At 48.5% G+C, this 17,571-nt stretch overlaps 1 protein-coding gene across 1 annotated transcript in view; it reads left to right on the forward strand.

Annotated features, from left to right (window-relative positions):
• The first annotated feature begins 17,167 nt into the window (after positions 1-17,167).
• The window catches only part of LOC144153410 (thiol S-methyltransferase TMT1B-like), a 32,755-nt gene continuing 32,351 nt past the window's right edge, over positions 17,168-17,571 (forward strand). The window contains exon 1 of the mRNA XM_077685058.1: positions 17,168-17,232. The gene's annotated coding sequence lies outside the window, so the exon portion shown is untranslated. The remainder of the gene's footprint in view (positions 17,233-17,571) is intronic.

Genomic DNA, 17,571 nt, shown 5'->3' on the forward strand with positions numbered 1-17,571 from the left:
CACCGGGCAAGACGAAGCTATTGCTGGGGACTGGTCGACGAAGTCAGCGACTCCCTGGGGCTGATTCGATGGCCACAGGTTTTCTGGGTGGGGGATCCAGGATGCTCCTTGCCACCAAAGCTCTGCAGTTCCTAGGCCTGCCCCAGTTATTCGGCGCGCAATGACGTATGCAGCATTGTCCTTGCTGCACCACTGCGCCTGTATGTATCCCTTGGTTCGGCGTTGGGTCTCCTCGATGCGGTTCCGGACGCACGTTGCCCCTCGCCTCGTCCCCGATTATCCAGTGCACATCGATCTGTACGTCAGACAAGAAGAGCGCATATGTGGTTGGTAGGCCACGGTTTGGGTTGTCAGCGCTTTCGGTGGCCTTAAACACGCTTTGGGTACTCATAAAGGCGTGCTGCGACGAGACTGGCCGGGAGCTTGAAACAAGGCCGCGTCGTCGACTTGATAGTGGCCTCACGACCGTTGACGATCAGAAGATTTGCTTTAAACGTGTCACCATGCGTGGAGCTTCGATGGACGTTGACAGCTGGGCCATCTGATAGCGGGCTAGAGTCCATGAAGACGTGCATGTTGGTGCACTGCTCCAGGAGACCTTGCGTGTTTGACACGTTTTGTTGCAAAAAAAGTGTTGCAGCTCGGTTATTTTGTAGCACCATGTATTCCAACCGGTAAGTTGCTCACGTGGTAAAGAGCTGTCCCATGGGTGCCGCAGCTTCCATACAACTTGAATTATAATCTTTGCCCGCTCAGAAAATGCTACCAAGAATCAGAGTGGATCGCACATCCTCGCAAAGGGCTGTCGGAGGATTCGCTTGGTCGTTGGCTTGGTGGTCATAAACAAGGCTAGTTTTCTTTGCTGACAAGAACCATGTCCTCAATGTAATTTTAGCATATACCAAAAACTATCATTGTGGTTGCGTCGCCATTTTCCTCCTGAAATACAATCTTATCTGCTGTGAAGAAGTCGTAAAGTGAAAAGATGTAGCAAGCACATTTGCTTAACTCCATTCCGGCTGTGGCAATCACGGCCCTCGCTTCCGAATATATCTGATGTGCTAGCTCGACTTTGTTCATGCCACTGATTAGGTCGCCGACATAGGAGCAGGAGGAATACCTTTATTATCAGAGAGGGCACGAATGCCCTGTTGGGAAATGAAAGGGACACGAAGGAAGGGCGTAATCGAAAAAAGAACACTGTTCAGGTTCAATCAATTGCATTTTAAAGCCCGTGAACATATAGTTCGCAAATTTTGTGAAGTGATAGGTGCACAGTTTTTGACAGGTATCGGTCCAGGTTATTCCACCAACTTATAGAGACCACTGGTTAGGAAGTATTCAATGACTTTCTCTAGCACTGAGGGGCCCTCTCGAACGCGTTTCAAATGAGCTTCTTCATCTGTGTGTGGAGAACATAGGTCCAACAGTGGCCAGGGACCGACCTTGAAGTGTGCACAGTGCCATAGCAAATAATACAGGTTAGGGATACACTTCTCGTCACAATACGGGCAGCGTTGGATGTGCGAGCTGGCTCCGTGGGTTCATTTATGTAGCACGTGAGGGGTTACGGCCGTGTTAGCATAAATCGTATTAGCTACCACCTACCTCGAGCGGGTGAGCGTCTTGAGCGTGCTTGGTACACCAACTGTGGTGGTATCTTTAAGAATATTGCGCCTCTCTGTCTTGAATTTCTGCAGGTAAAGTTGCCAGTCTGGTCGTGGTAGGTGCCGCTGCCATTTTCCAAGATGTCTTCTATGTCGACATGGCAGTTGCAACACCTACCACGTCGACATAGAAGAAATCTTGGAAAATGGCAGCGGCATCTGGAAACATCCTCTGTGAGACTCGGAGATGATGGTGCTAGATTGCAGCAAGCAAAAAGGGAATCGGCATCGCATGGAATGTAACACGTATGGTTCGCCACTTAACTATTGCAGGAAGTTGCTCCTTCGGTGTATGAAGATGCTCGACCCACAAATGAAGCAGCACGTCTCGGTTCTGTTACTCACCAATTATGTGGAGGTCGGCTGTCTTTTTTTCCGCAACCATGACCACGGAATAGCACCTTAACTTAAGAAAGAGCCTTGCTTGGTCCGCATCCAGCTTGGGTCCCTCACCGAGGATATCGTTCAGCGAAGGATCCCTGGAAAAGTGAGACGAGGCGTGAAAAGCACCCTCAACTTCGTTGTGACGCCGCAACGACAAACTACACCGTTGTACGGCGTGCAGTACTTGGTTGTCGAGCCTTGGTCGTCGTCATGCTCGGGCACTCGTTCGGTGTTTACTTTGTTGAAATACGTTGAAATACTGGGATAGCAGCTCAGGCTGCATACAAAAGCGCCGCGCCTGCAAACGCAACCGCTGTTCTGCGAGTCTGTAATTGTCAGCGCTGGCGTCCAGCCCTGGTTCCTGGATCATGAGTGGAACCTAGTTTGGCGCGCCGTTACTCCTTACGTCACTCTCGAATTGCTCACGGTTGCACGGTCCAGCGCTGGTACAATCAGGTCTTCGATGCCGATAGCATCAAGTCACCGCAGTGACAGTAACTCGTTATCTGCCCCTGCGTCATCCGGCGAGGGCTTCCTGAGGGCCGCGAATAATGCATTTGATAACTCCGAAGAACAACTAGTTTTGTTGTACTGTGCACCTTGGAGAGTCCAACCGAAAAGTGTTTTGACGGCGGTGAGGTGCAGCGTGAGCATGAAGTTACACGAGGCCACTTGCCAGTAAATTACTAGGCTATAGGTTTGGCCGAGTTGTTAATTCATTCTGTACTTCAATTCCGCCAAAAAAAGCGATGAAGACGGAAGCGAGACGGCACGACCCGAAGCGCGCTTTCAACAAATTTTACTAGAAACCACCGATATACACCGCATGCTCTCTCTCTTTCGCACTCATACAAAAAACAAGGAAGGAACACTTCTTCCCCTCGTCGCATTACCACACTCTTAGGGCACGTGCCACTGCGATTGCGGTCTCACGATAAACCATTGGCTTGCACGGGGAATTGTATCTTATTTTCCGTAAATGCGAGAGAGGGAGTGCTTACACAGCAGTCCGCTGCACGTGTTTTTAATTGGCCTCAATGATCGCGCGAGACGTCTGCTTCCTGTTCGTCGCTACAATATAACACTTGTCAAACCGGGTGGTACAGTTGCAATCACGACATCCGATGGCCAAATAGCCTAAGTTAGCGTTTTTGACATTGTTAGCATGTTCACGAAGGCAATCATTCATACATCTGCAACAAAGGACGCCAGCGAAATCAGTATGTCGCCTGGCAAAAACGGCGGAATCAATTTACATCGTCTGTAACACTGACAAAGCCTGACCATGCTGTCTTGGGCTACACTCGGTATAACGTGTATGAACACTGCGGTGGTATTAGTGGCTAGACCTCGGAACGTCCGTGGCCGGAACAAGACAGGCGCTTGAGACAGGCGTATAAAACGAAGATGGACATTTACCGATATGGGATGATGTAATGAGAAGGGCGTTGCAATTACAAGCAGAACACGTTATTAGAGTCTATCATAAAGATCAAAAACTCTATAAGGGCGTAAAAGAAATAGCGAGAGGTTCTCAGTTCGAATCGAAGACGGAGCCGCGATAGATTAGTCTCACGTGGTCTGGCGTAGTCGAAGTGTACGCCGGTCCATTCCCTGCTTTCGGCGACCTGTTGGTAGTTGGCACAAGCAACACAACGTCACACAGTCGAAGCCGGCGATTTAATGAACGGTTGACGACTGAACACAGGGTCACTGCAGCCTGTGGAGGATCACTGCAGGGTCACTGTGCAGGGTCACTGCAGTGTCACTGCAGCCTTGCTGGTGCTCCAGGAGTCCTGACGACGGCCTCAAGAGACCACGGCGAACCGCCTCTTGCAGGCAGCCTCCGAACGAAGGCTCCTTCGAATCCTCCTCTCTCACCAGCCACATTCCCCTCCTCTCTTCTTCTTCCTCCGTCACTGCTATCCTTCGGCTAATCTGCCAGTTCCCTTTAGGCGAAGCCTTGCTGGCACTTATTCGTAGAGGCGGTTGTCCCTCTTTGTAGTAATCTGCGTCTTCAACCGAGCTTGTGGATACTTATACACTCCCCACCGTTGTCCTCTATCTCATCACAATGATCCGCACTTAAGAAAGTTCTTGGGAGCCCACAACACACTTTAAAAAAATCACAGCATAAGATGAGCAATCATCCTAATTCACAAAGTGCCGAAATGCACGTCACGCAGCTGGAAATAATTCGCGTAATTGAGGCCGGTGTAGAGTTGACGCTTTCTAATATCGTGGTTCACAAACTTCTTGTTTAACACATGTGCGCATTAGGTCATCTAGTCCTTGGTCTTTTCGTGCCGTGAGAAGACGATTGCTCTTCCCTTTCTCTTTCTGATTGTATTTCCAGCAGGGCTGGCCGTGAAAATGGTTCGAACGTGTCGAAAATCAGTCACCCCTTTCGCTCTCTCAGTCTCCTCTGGTATCCTTCTGGGCATCAAGAAATCGGTGTTGCACAGACCAGATCTTGGAGTCTTTGTGACCCGGTCTTTTCATATGGATACGTGTGTAGGAATGACTGGTCGGTTTTATGAGGAAAATGAGTCGTCAAGGTGGCGAGCTGATCTGTCTTGGCCACTCCTGTGATTGTAGGGGTGCGCAGCGAATCTTGTGCAGGGTCTTGATACTTGCTTTAAACTGCGGCCTCCTCCGCTTTGATAAGCCAGGTAAAGAAAACTTCCTCCTCGGAAGTCTGTGGCTTCGGTTAGTCTGAAGGGCCTTCCGGTTTGCGTACCCATAGTCAAAAAAGGCGTCTTATTGAACTGGCGTTCACGTTGACGCTTTTGCTCGCCTGTACGGAAAGTTGGGGGTTTCTCTGTGGACACTTGGATTGCAGATCGGATGACCCACTTGCTGAAGCTCCCCTTTTATTCGAAACAACAGAAGGCAATCGAAAGCAATGTATCACTCTTTTGGGTGATAGCGGCACCCGTATCTGCTGCTGCTTCTTTCAATTTAATCTTTGGCGGTAATGGCACGTCAACGAGCAGCAAGTTGCTTTGCTGAAGGTTGTCTTCAGCAGTTTGGGGTTGTGTTTTGCTCGATAAGGGATGAATGTTTGGTCCTCAGAACGAGATTCGGCTTGGTCGTTTATCAGTTCTTTGATTTCCTTTTCTAGACGATTCATGAGGACTCCACGAGATGCATGCACAAGAAGACAAACCTGCTGGTGTGAAGTGAGGATGACTTGCTGAATCGGTATTATCCTCCACCTTAACATGCGTTTGCGTTGTGTCGGCACCCAAAGCTGGTTCAAAAGCTGTTCTCTTTTTCAAGTTCTCTAGAGCTGCTAACTGCTGCCTTAACATTGCTTTCTCATTTTCCTGTGCTTCCTTTTCAGCTTCATACTCTGCTTCCCGCTCTGCTTTCAATTTAGGACGCTCACCGTCCACCCACCTCAAAAGCTCTACTGCCTTCAATCCTAATTTAATTCCTTCAGCAACAACCCTTTCCAATTCTTCGATTCCCATATCGCAATCTCAAACTTGCAGGTCTCTTTCGGTCGTTAAAGTCTCCGTCTCCAATGTTTTAGTAGAGCGTCATGTCTGCCTTCCGAAAGTCACCAGCTTCTCAATGTCCATACCTCGAAACTGCGCCGTCGATCTCGACTTCTGTCGGTTTTTCTCTTCTAGATGGTATCGAAGAGGTCCTGTCCCGGACGCCAGTTGTGGTGGTATTTGTGGCTACGGCTCGGAATTAACGTCGCACAAACGACACACAGTGCTTGAGAAGGGCGTAGTAGATGGTGACGAACACTATATAGAAGAGACAACTAACGAAACGGACGTTGCATGGACGAGCAGCATAAGGTATTCTCTCCAAAAGATGGAAAGTTTTACAAGGGCGAAAAAGAAAAAAAAACATGACGCAGTTCAGTCTAGACACGTGCCCGTGATAGGCTAAGCGTCGCACGTGGTAGGGAATACTCACGACTGATGCGTTGGCCAGTCCCGATTCTCGGCAGCTGTGGGTAGTTTGCAACAGGCGAACATCACGCCCCACAGTCGAAGCCGGCGATTTACTGCACGGGCGACGACGCAAACAACGGCGGTCATTGCAGCCTCGCTGGGGCTCTGGTCGTCCTGACGATGGCCTCGGGAGACCAGGACTTCCGACACTTGTGGGCAGCCTCCGAATGACGGCTGCTTCGAATGCTCCTCTACTTAGGCTAGACACCGTCTCCTCTTCTTCCTCTTCCTCCGTCCGACGTCAGATTATTGCCCCGGCTGTTTGGCCGGTTCTCTTTGAGGCAACCCTTAAACGGCACATACCCACAGACGGTGAGTGTCCCCGTCCTGCTCGATGATCTCAAACTTGCTTGTCGACGTCTTCTGACGCGCACACCACTCTGACCTCTACCTCATCAAAATACACAAAAGAACCGAAGCAATGCTGTAAATGCCAAGGGTTCGGGCACATAGCTGGCACATGCAACCGCAAAGACCGGTATGCCCGGCGCGCAGCCGAGCATCATCGTGCCATGAGGAGAGTCCTGTTGACGATTCAAAATGACCTGACATTTGTTGTCCACTCTGTGGCCTCGGACTCTTCTAATGAGTATGTCGTCGCCACGATGAAACACAATGACGTGAAATTTAGAGTATTTGACAGGATACACACCACAACGAGCGAAATTTGACGCCAAGCGTCTGCGCTCCATATTGGTTGAATCACCTGGCTCGGAGCCACAGAAGAAAAACACCTCGGAGAAACAGGCCTCTAAACATAGCTAGCGATGCCAGATTACACATCCTCAACACGGGAAGCGCCACATTCGTCCATGGAAAAACATCGAGTGGGTATTATGTGACAAGGATATCTTCCTCCCTTGTGCCATCCGCGGTGTATGCTGACGTGGAGAGCTTCGGCAATGACCACCTTTCAACTTACATAGTAACCAAGCGAATTCGTGGTGGTACGCAAAAACTCGCGGCGTGCAGTACCGATTGGGAGAAGTTTACGTATATCCTGGAGGATGGCAATACCAGTCTTACAACGCATGAAACGTTTGGTGACAATATCTTTAACGCGACGGCTGCGTCCGAGCGACGTTGTTTGCTCCCCAAAGAGGTATACAATAGACAGTGGTACAAGTGCCTTCGCGCCCTCCGCAGGAGACCTGAGCGGTAAAGACGCACGACGACGTCTCTGAACGACATTCGAGCTGCTAGACGTGCACAGAAAGAAATACTAAAGCACATTCGCAAGCTCGCTAAACTGCGCTGGAGCCAGGTCTGCTCTCCGCTGGATCCATGAAATCCACTAACACGTTCATGAAAAAATTGTCGCACCATAAAGACCCCGCACAGTCCACTTCACCCGTTGTCAATGGTTTCTCTTCAGAAGGGCGTTAGTGGAGGGACTGTTGCAGAAGAATTTTGCACGGAAATCCCCACTGTGCCCTGCAGTGTTGTGATCTCGGAGGTGTCCGTGTTTTGCCACGCCACCACAAACGCGACGCTGACGTATGAACCTTTTACCATTGGAGAGCTCACAAGTGCTTTGAATAACCTCAAGTTGTCTTCTTCTCCTGGCGCTGCTGGCACCACGTATTTGCTGTATGCAACTTGGGCATGAAAGCTCTTCATCAGCTCCTCTCCCTGTACTACGAATCGTGGTGATTTTCCAGCGGCCTTGCGGTCAGCTGGAAAATCACCCGGATCGTAGTGGTCCTTAAACCAGGCAAGCCGGCAACAGATATAGATTCGTACCGGCCAATTGCACTTTTAGGTTGCATTGCCAAGGTGATGGAGAAGATGGTGTTAGATCCGCTTGATTGGTACCTTGAAAATCGAGGCGTTTATCTATCGTAAATGTCTCGATTCAGGAGAGGACGAAGTAGCACACATAACATACTTTCCTTGGTGGTGGATATCTCACGACAAAATGCAGCTGATAATATCACTTTAGCTGTCTTTTTGACATCAAGGCAATGTTTGACAGCGTGGCACACGGAGCTATCCGAAAAGAGATGGCGTTCGTAGGGCTGCCAGGACGTACGTTCAAGTGGCTCTGCGCTTACATACAACGTTGGTATGTTTTTCGGTTCAGTGATGACGCAACGACGGAGCATCCTGCCACACATGGAGTTCCTCAAGGGGACGTCTCGAGTCCGACTTTTTCACGCATAAGCCTTATACGCCTGCCAACGGTTCTTCCTCAAGGCGTCAATATTTCGCTGTACAGAGAGGACAGCTGCATCTGGCCCTCAGTCAAAAACTGCCGAAACATTTGCGCCGCACTTCAGAGAGCGGTCCTGGGGATGCAAAAATACCTCAGATGCTGCAAGTTGATGTTGTCCCCTTAGAAGTGTCTAGCGATTGCATTTACACGGTGTGACGTCTCACGATATACGCTCAGTGTAGAAAGTACGCAGATACCTTATGTCAAACACCACAAATTTATCGGTGTCATCCTTGGCCGCTCGACATCTTCGACTCCCAATATTCGGCAGCTGAAAGAATAGCTTTTGTCGTTTGTATGCATTTTACGCATGCTGAGTGGACAATTTTGGGGATGCTCCCCGTCCTCTCTTCTTATACCGTACCAAGAACTCTTTCTCGGCCTTTTACGCTACAGCCTGCCAGCCCTACATGAACTCTCTTCTACAAATTTGAAGGTCATAGACACAGTGCTGGCGAGAGCACTACGCGTGTGCCTGAGTCTTCCTAAATGCACATAAAACTGCAAATGCAACTTTGCGGGAAGATCAGTGCCTCTCTGCATCAGTGCTTCAGCATCAAGACTGCTTTCGAACGTCTCTACGCAATGTCACTTGGTGCCATGCGCATCATCTGGCAGCCATCACTGCATCACCTGTAAGAGACTTGCTTCTACCAAATTTTCAGCGACCTGTCAAGCCAGCATTGCCACCGTGGATTCCCGCACCATAGAATATCATCACGAAAATTCCCTGAATAACCAAAAGGTCGTCCATTCCCGCACATGAACTTAAGTTTTTCACACTTGAACATATATTTACCGCGTACGCACACCACACCCACGTTTCTGCGGATGGTTTAGTGACCGCGGAATCATATGCCATTGGCGTGTGGATTCCGTCGTTGAAGTGCACAATCAGGAAAAACTGAGCCAGAAAACTTCATCCACCGCTACTGAGCTACCTGCTGTAAGGGCTACCCTTCATTTAATTGGTGCACACCATGCCCAGTCATGGGTGATCTTCTTAGACTCACGGGGTGCTGTGCAAGCTCTAAAAGTCTGTACAGCCACTGCCGTCAGCTTGTGTGCAAAATAAGTGAAATCCACGCAGAGGTAGTCCGCGCGGACCATCACGTCATGCTCTAATGGCTGCCTAGTCATTTTCGAATAGAATGAAATACTACATCTGATGCAGTGCCTGCGCTGGTCGCTCTCTACGTAACACGACACCACTTCCTTTCTATCCCGACGATGGTTGTGCCCTTATCTATCGAATTGGTTGGTGTGAACAAATGTTGAAATGGCCGGAACCTCGCAGCGGATATCCACCTCTGCATGGAATTGACCCTCTCTTTCAATTCCGTGTGCCACCCGACCAAGCCAAACCGTCTTAAGATGTACTGCATCGTTGTCGTCTCAACGTGGCTTACACCGGAAGCTTCAAATTCAAAATTGGCGGGATGATTCATTACTGTGCCCCACGTGCGCTGTGCTCCGCGTGATACTGGTTGAGGCTGTGAACCCCGAGGATGCTGAGTCAGAAGGTCTAGGCTTGGCGGGACGGCACTCTTGAACCGACAATTGAGGAGTCCTGGCAGCGTGCACAGGAAATGGTTGAGCGACGTTGCACAGCGAAGGTAGGTGCCGGCGCGAACAGCGGCTGGAGCACAAGCTTCGAGCAGTCTTCCAGGCACGCGCCACATGATTTCTCTTGCCGCACCGGAAGCATGCCTACCTGCATGCAGTAGCAATCGCTTCTCGTCTGGTGGTGCATCAGCTGCGCGGCCACAAAAGGGGCAACAATTCTAACAAGGAGGAGACCACAACCCCGCATCGAGCGCTTTTTTCTGACGGTGGGAAATGTTCCTCGTATAGATTCTGCAGAGGGGTTGGGTGCCAGCGAACCTGAGTGCCGGTGTTGTCCATGTGCCCTTCCTTCCTAATTTCAATCTAAATTCTCAGAGACTCCACGATTTCCAGGACATTCTTGGCATCACCGGCCTCCTCATCTGCTGCCGACAGCTTCATCTGTTTCCCGTAAAGAACAGCGATGTGGCGTGGCAACGTAGTGAGCAGAACGCGGTGGATGATGACCGCATACCGGTAACGGACAACGCTTAAACCCTCCAATGCGTTTAGGCGAAGGCGATCTCGTCATACAAACAGCGCTGCCTCTCGACGTTCGCAGAGGTCTTCGCCGGTCTCATGGCAAATAGAACATCGACGTGATCCGCCATCTAGAAGTCTCTGTGGCCGAAACGGGTTTTGAGGATCTTCAACGCAGTGTACTATTCATCTTAGCAAGCCTGATGCCCTCAATCACGGGCTTAGCTGGGCCGGTCAAGTACGAGTGGAGGTACAGTCTTTTTCAATACTTCTTGGTCCAAGCCGTAAACGCGCAGGCTGCAAAAATTCAATGTACAAGCTTATGCCTCGAGCGAGGCTGAAAAATTTTATCCAGGAAAGCTAGAGAAAAGACTTTTCTTGCTTAGTGCATTAAAACTTTATTTTCGTATTTAAAGGTACAGGCGGTTGTTTACATTCTTTGTGGTCAAGAAGGCTCAGGAGTGGGCCACAAAATTTCGACAAAGGGCGTGCTTGAGTTTGTCGATTTTCATCAAATGTTGGCTTGTGTGCTTGGTTGCGTGAAATAGTTTCCAGAATTGCTGCCAGTCACGACGGTCCCAAGATAATGACGTGGTCTGCAGCTTGGGAAGGGTGGCGCGTGGAGCATCCAATACAAGCGCAGAGGTGGATTTGCCCACCAGTCGACCGTGCGTGGGCTCACCATGAGCAGAGCCCGAAGGACAGGCGAGGAGGTGACGATCGGGCAGTGTTCGCGCGTGCCCTAATTTGGAAAATGCTATCGTTATATTCCCAGCCTGTGGTGTACTGGCATAGTATAGCGTTGTCCCTGAGTTCTCCCTGTATCTTCGCGTCGCGTGTGCGAAGCTCTTTTTCTTTCTCGGAAAGGAGGGTCACGTAGCCCTTAATTGTGTGCCAGGGGGTAGGGATACAGAAAAAAAGCTTCAAGCGCGGCGATCGTCTTTATGATGGTGGCGCAAAGGCATCCCTGAAGTCGGCGTTAGTGCTCTATGAGGGAAGGAACCGGGAGCCCGGGCGGGTTTTCGGCGCCCTCTTGTGGCAGATCATGCACGGAAAGCAGGACCCAGATGTCCGGTTCTCGTGGAATCGATGCAACACTCAAGCTCGAGCAGGCGAGCACGGCCGCTCTTCTTTCATTGGTCGTGCCAACGCCCCAGCCTTCGCTGGTATCAGACGCCCTTTCCACCTTTATTTTCCACATTAACAAGGTAGTCATGAACATATCTAAAAACGGTGGCAACAGTTGCTGGGTCTAGGCACGAGGCAATACCGTGGTCAAAATAGGATAAATAAATATGAAGAGGTTCTTGTGTAGCACCAAATTTAAGTTACTTGCTTTTCGCCTACTTTCACGAGCGTATTGCGTCCTGCCTAGACTACAACACACAAAACCTTTTTACACCCTTTTAGCCAAAAAGGGTGTCGCAAGAGTGGGAAAAGAGTGTTGGAAGGCCTTTACACCCTTTTTCTTGAATCTCAACACCCTTTTCCTAGCGCTACACCCTTTTTGTGTGAGAAAAAGGATGTTGATCAACTTCAACACCCTTGCTTTTTCTTAGGGTGTTGAAAGGGTGTGGAAAAGTTGTTCAACTGTTCATTTAATAAGGCCATGCTTGGATGCATAATAGCACTGTAAAGAACAAGACATCGCCTCATACACTCCTCTACTCGCAAGAAATTTTATACGCAAAAAAATAATTGCTCGTCTGCAATTATCGCTCGTTTCCATATGCGGTGCACCTCATTTACCAAGTTTAGCGTTTTTTGGCACGTGAAACATCAATTTGAACCTTCGAAATAAAAAAAGACTGTACTGGTGTGGCGGAAAGGGTGTTTACCGACTGCAACATGCTTGGCTTAATGTGGGTTGTTGAAAAGGTGTGAAATGGGTGTTCAGTTGCAAAAAATGAACAATGGAGCAGGGGGTCGACCTAGTTTCTTCCGGTGTTGCTAAGTTTTGATATGTTTGCTCAGCTTTGCAATGTTATTGCTAAGCTAGGATGACCGCTGAGGAGTGAGGCCAAGTTTAACCGGATTTTACAAGGCTGTTCCAGAGTGCCCCCCCCCCCACTGCCAGGGGATCCAAAGGGAAAACAAGCTCGGTCGACCCCCAGATATTTTGTTTCTCCAGCCTTGCACCACTACTGCAAGCTGCGCCAATTTTTTGCCTTTTGGAATCCAAAAAGGACTAGTACCTTTGAACTGGTATAGTAAAAGGTGCGCATACGCATACGCTCCTCGAACAAGCTCGAAAACTGACTTCACTGTTATTATATCTGCGTTGGTGCACCATTTACAGGTGCTGCAGTTCTTTGTCTTTGTATTTTTTTTTGCTAACGCCACCGAAAATAGCTCAAGCTTAAAGAGCTCCACTGGTAATAGAATATGCCAATTCCTATTGCGTTAAACATCGTGAGGTACAAAACACCAACCGCTTGTAGAAAATGTTCAGTCCACCCATGTAAACAGGTACAAAAGGCCTCCAATGTTAGAGGTCTCTTCACCTTTTTTCTTAGTTGGCGGTCTTTTCTTACACCCTTTTTCTTACACCATTTTTGTTCACGCCCTTTTTCTTTTAGTTTCGAACACCCTAATTTGTAGCTTTACGCCCTTCCGGGAAAAAGGGTGTTGAAATAACGAACACGCTTTTTGAAGGGTGTTGAGGTGGCGGGGAAAATCTGTTTGGTATTTAATAAAATTCTATCAGTTATGAAACACAAAAACTACGACATAATTAAGAAGTTTTTTGCAAATCCGCGTGTTGATTTGTGTATTATCATAGTAAAATAAATACTTTCAAAATTAGCGCTAAAATATCTGTTTTTTTGCGACAAGCCGACCGACTGAATTGGGGGGCTTTCCTCTGCTGGATATAAAAGCAGGAAACACACATGTATTGCTAAGTATGGTCTCCCTGTACCTCTCCCTGTACCGCTTGCATCCCGTTGCGTATTGACTGTTAGTGTTGAGTGCTGCGCGCTTCGTCGATTCAGACTTCCACTGCGCATGCCAAATGCTCAACACCCTTTTTTAGGGTGTTGAGCACCCTCAACACCGATCAACACCCTTTTTTCATTCCTACACCCTTTTTTGCCAAAACACCTTTTAAGGGTGTTAGCGATGGGACAAGATTTTTACACCCTTTTCGGCCAAAAAGGGTGTAAAAAAGTTTAGTGTGTAACAAACTGTCGATTACCAGCTCGTTAATTCAAAAAGGATCGAGCGTCATGAAAGAGCCCCTGTTGTCGACAGCCTTCTTCACGTTTTGTACAACTATTAAGGAAGGACTTGGATTCACGCATTAAATGCTGAAAACTGGTGTCTGCAGCACCTTGACATATGCATATCTATGAACCCTGAAAACGTATGCTTCAGGTATAATCCGCGATCTACTACCAAAACATAACCTATGGTATAGCAAAAACTGCCAGCGCCTCGCTCTAGATAAGTCGCGTGAGCCCTGGGTTGGCACTGCCGTCATGCGGTTGCAAAATAGCAGGTTTCCACCTAGAAACAATTTCCAGTGCGTTTGAGAGACTTTTCGCCGAAATAAAAGGAATCAGAAGCAATTCTGAGGGAAACGCGCAGTCTGAACGAGTGAGGCCAGTGGTGATCCCTTAAATTCATCAGCTCTCGCATTGACTCAGAGGTGGCGGGAAAATGCGGAATGTACGTTCGGTTTTCGGCCACCCACAGGATGGCGCAAATTTGTCGGAAAGTCAACTGCGAAATGAAAAGACTTGAGGGCTCAAAAAGGGAGTCGGGCGCTTCGTGCCCTGTAGTACTGGTCTATTCTATCGTATTCAGCTATCCTGCCGTAAATATTGCTTAAGATAGACGGGGCCATGCCTGAACGACAGACTTAGAGAGTATCACTCCGCAACAGCGGCTATAATAGGAGGGGGTGTTTGGCCGACCATTGTCGCAGGTGAACATGCACTCCAGCATACAAAACAAACAGTTTATCCGCAGGGTAAGCAGCCAACGTGAGAGCGAAATCTACAATGCATATCGTATTTGCCAAACACGTGACGCGTGTATCACTACCCCTTGTGGGGCATCGTCCACAAAAGAACTGCGGATCCTGAAGCCAGGAATAACTCGAACACGTGTAGATGATTAAGGTCTTTCTTGTCTATGTGCCTTCCTTCTGGCGTTTTCGCCGACGACGTAGCGTGTATGTGCATTTAGTGAAACTTTAGTTGAAGCCTAGGGTTCGTCCTGCGATTTTCTTACTTGTGTGTTCCGTCCTTGCGCTAGTACAATGTACACAGTATCGTCAAACCAAGTAGCCCGACTTTCCGTCCATAAGGCGTGTTGACGTTCCACTTTCGCCTCTTATCCCGATTCATATGTTGCATTAGGTATTGCTGTTTTAACTCGCACCCGAGTGCAGCAGCAAAGTCGCCATGCCAGCAGCTAGGAATTACATAAACGGCAAAATATACCGAGGGATCGCCGAAGGGCTGAATAAAACCACTAAAGTTCCCGAAAAAGTTTATAGGACCACCTGGACCTCAGTAGGGGGAGGACTTGAGGGAAGCTAAACTACCCATGACCAACCGTGAAGTTGGAAACCGCGCGGATACTACCTTCGACGGCCTCGCCTTAATCCTTTGGAGAACGCTTAAGCACGCAAAGCGAACTCAGACAATCCTATCAAATTCCACATACAATTTGAAGCCAGACTTTCCCGAACTCAATTATATTACGTAATAAGTTCGCATGTACACCCGTTAATGTAGCCACCTTGCGGAGCTACAACAACATTGTACCACGAAAGAATAGATTGCTCCTCCATATGGCTTTACCCACAACAAACAACAGATATGTACAGTCATAGACAGAAGCAATACGAACGCGGAAATAGGAACCAAAACAAGCGAAACTGAGAAATTCTGTTCGTTGAGGTTCAGCAATGGCGCGCTATTGGGTTTGTGAAAGCCAAATTGCCAATACTTAGTTTTGGTAACTAAGCTACGCTTTATTTTGATTTGCCTAGAAAGAAATGGCGCACTTTGTGTATCTGGTACCTATTTTTGTGGTCGAGTTTTATTTGTTCGTGACGTGACCCTTACACACTCTAGGGGGCAGTGCTAGCATAGCAAACTTCGAACCAAGTGATCATCTAATGACGAGAGACGGGGCCCCTGGCGAGGGTGCCCTGGCGAGGCTGCCCTGACGAGGGTGCCCTGGACTCAGGGCAGCACCCCTTTAGAGAAGAAGCGCAAAACGGTCATAGAACCTGTTACTCTCTCTCTCTCTATCTTTCACTCTCTCCATCTCTCTCTTTCTCTCTCAGCAGGATAGGGCAATGATTTCGCTTTCTGAGCCTGCAAGCACACTGAAGTGTACCTCTAAATCCGTTTCTCGTGTGGCGTAGGTGTAGGGTAGTGTTTAATCGACTTTCCTGGGAAACAGGGGGAAAGCTATGTTCTCTTGAAATTTCTGTAATTTTTCTTTTATTCGAAGGCACGCGAAAGTTTGGAGCCATTTACAGCTCACAGCGCCGAACTTCCCGTGATGATGCACGTAATACTTTCACATTGAAACAAACTCTCGTATGTTATGGCCCCATCGCCTGCAATACGAGCATTTCATGAAACACGGCTTTTAATTACGGATGACCATGCCCACAGGTTGATCGGTAACGGAAACATTTCCTGACATAGCGTTTTCGAATAGCTGTTTCGAAACTGTTTGGGTTTCAAAATAGACGAAATCTTGGAATACAGATACCACTTCCTCGCCGTTTCACCTTTGAATAATGCACCGCTTGAGAGACCCTGTGGAGTGCACCAAACACGAATTAAAAGCATTGCGTGGTGGTGTGATTACTCTTTTGATATTTAAGGGGCGTGTGGGATAGTCAGTGGTAAGACATCTCGTTTTTAAGGACAGTGCGAAAACTTCGGCTAAAGAATGCGAAGATTGTAAGTATAACAATCGTCCTGAAAGCATTTTTAAACAACCGATTAGACCAAGGTACCCAAAGTAATGGGCTCATTGCACGTCTAAAAAAGACGTCATGCGTTGTTACAAGAAACGATGAAATAGGCTGGGTGAAGCTTTTCAATTTATGATGCGGGCCTCGGAGTGCTGTGAAAGCTGGAGCTATAGAAAGGCATCAAACTTCATCGACACCGATTAGGCATCGTTTACGAACGTATCCTGTAATTTTTAGGATTATTCCGACAGGCATTTTAGACTTTTTTTACCTGCAGCGATGCCCTAGCTGCATTCAGAATTCTTCCACTGGGCTTCAGCGCTCGCCTTCACGTTTTATGCACCGATAAAAAAAAGGCCCGCCAATCTAACCTCAGAATGTAGCGGGAAACCGAAGCTGTCAGCTACACCTGGAATGAATAGCCATGCGACGTCGCTTGAATTCACACACGCGGCTCCAATAAAGTGAATCCAGAGACCAGTGAAATGGACTTAGCCACCCCCTTTATTACTTCAAAAAGATATTCTTTGCTAAGGTTAAGTCAGTGCATGATTCATGAACGGTGGTTAGTTGAGTTGTATTGGTAAAGCGCATGCGTGCAAACTCGTTTCTTTTGTATAAAATTCAAGTAAGCACAAATCCGGTGTTATACGATCTCACTTGCCCTGAGCCTATGCCACCGCCGACGGAGGTGGCGAGATCGTCGGCACAGATGGAGAAGAGAGATGCCATGCGTTGGTGTGAACTTCCTGTAACCTTCGTTACTGTAGCGCATGAGAAAGGCGCGCACGTGACCCCCACACGTGCCGCGGGCGGAGCGCACAGTGGTGCGAGAGTTCGAGTGACACTGCCAAGTGGCATTGAGCGTCACCGCAAGGGGGTTAAACCACAAAACCACAGATGTGCTCGGTGAGGGCCCCGAACGCCTCCCCACCTCCGCGTGGGCTTGCAGCTCAACCGGTAAGGCAACGGGCGCTCGCTCCGTTTTTCTGTCTGTTACAAATTAGATTTTTGGTTGTGTGAGTAGCCGCTTTTATTTTTCCGCGGGAGTTTTCTGTTGACAAGAACGTGACAAATGTCTAGATTTGTACATTAACGCAGTACAGCGAGACGTCCTAGAAGCATCCCGCAATCAAGCCTGTTTCAAACGTAACCTCAACCCAAAGGAAACCTCAGCAATCAAGAAACTTGAGTCCCGTGACAGCATAGTCATTAAGCCTGCAGATAAGGGGGGAGCAGTCGTAGTGCTAAATAAAACAGACTATCTTAAACAAGCGATGAGGCAACTTAACGATCAGT

The sequence above is a fragment of the Haemaphysalis longicornis genome, unplaced genomic scaffold (genome assembly GCF_048455015.1).
Source record: "Haemaphysalis longicornis isolate Haplotype H1 unplaced genomic scaffold, Haemaphysalis longicornis Haplotype H1 scaffold_9, whole genome shotgun sequence".
Taxonomy (NCBI): Eukaryota; Metazoa; Arthropoda; class Arachnida; order Ixodida; family Ixodidae; genus Haemaphysalis; species Haemaphysalis longicornis.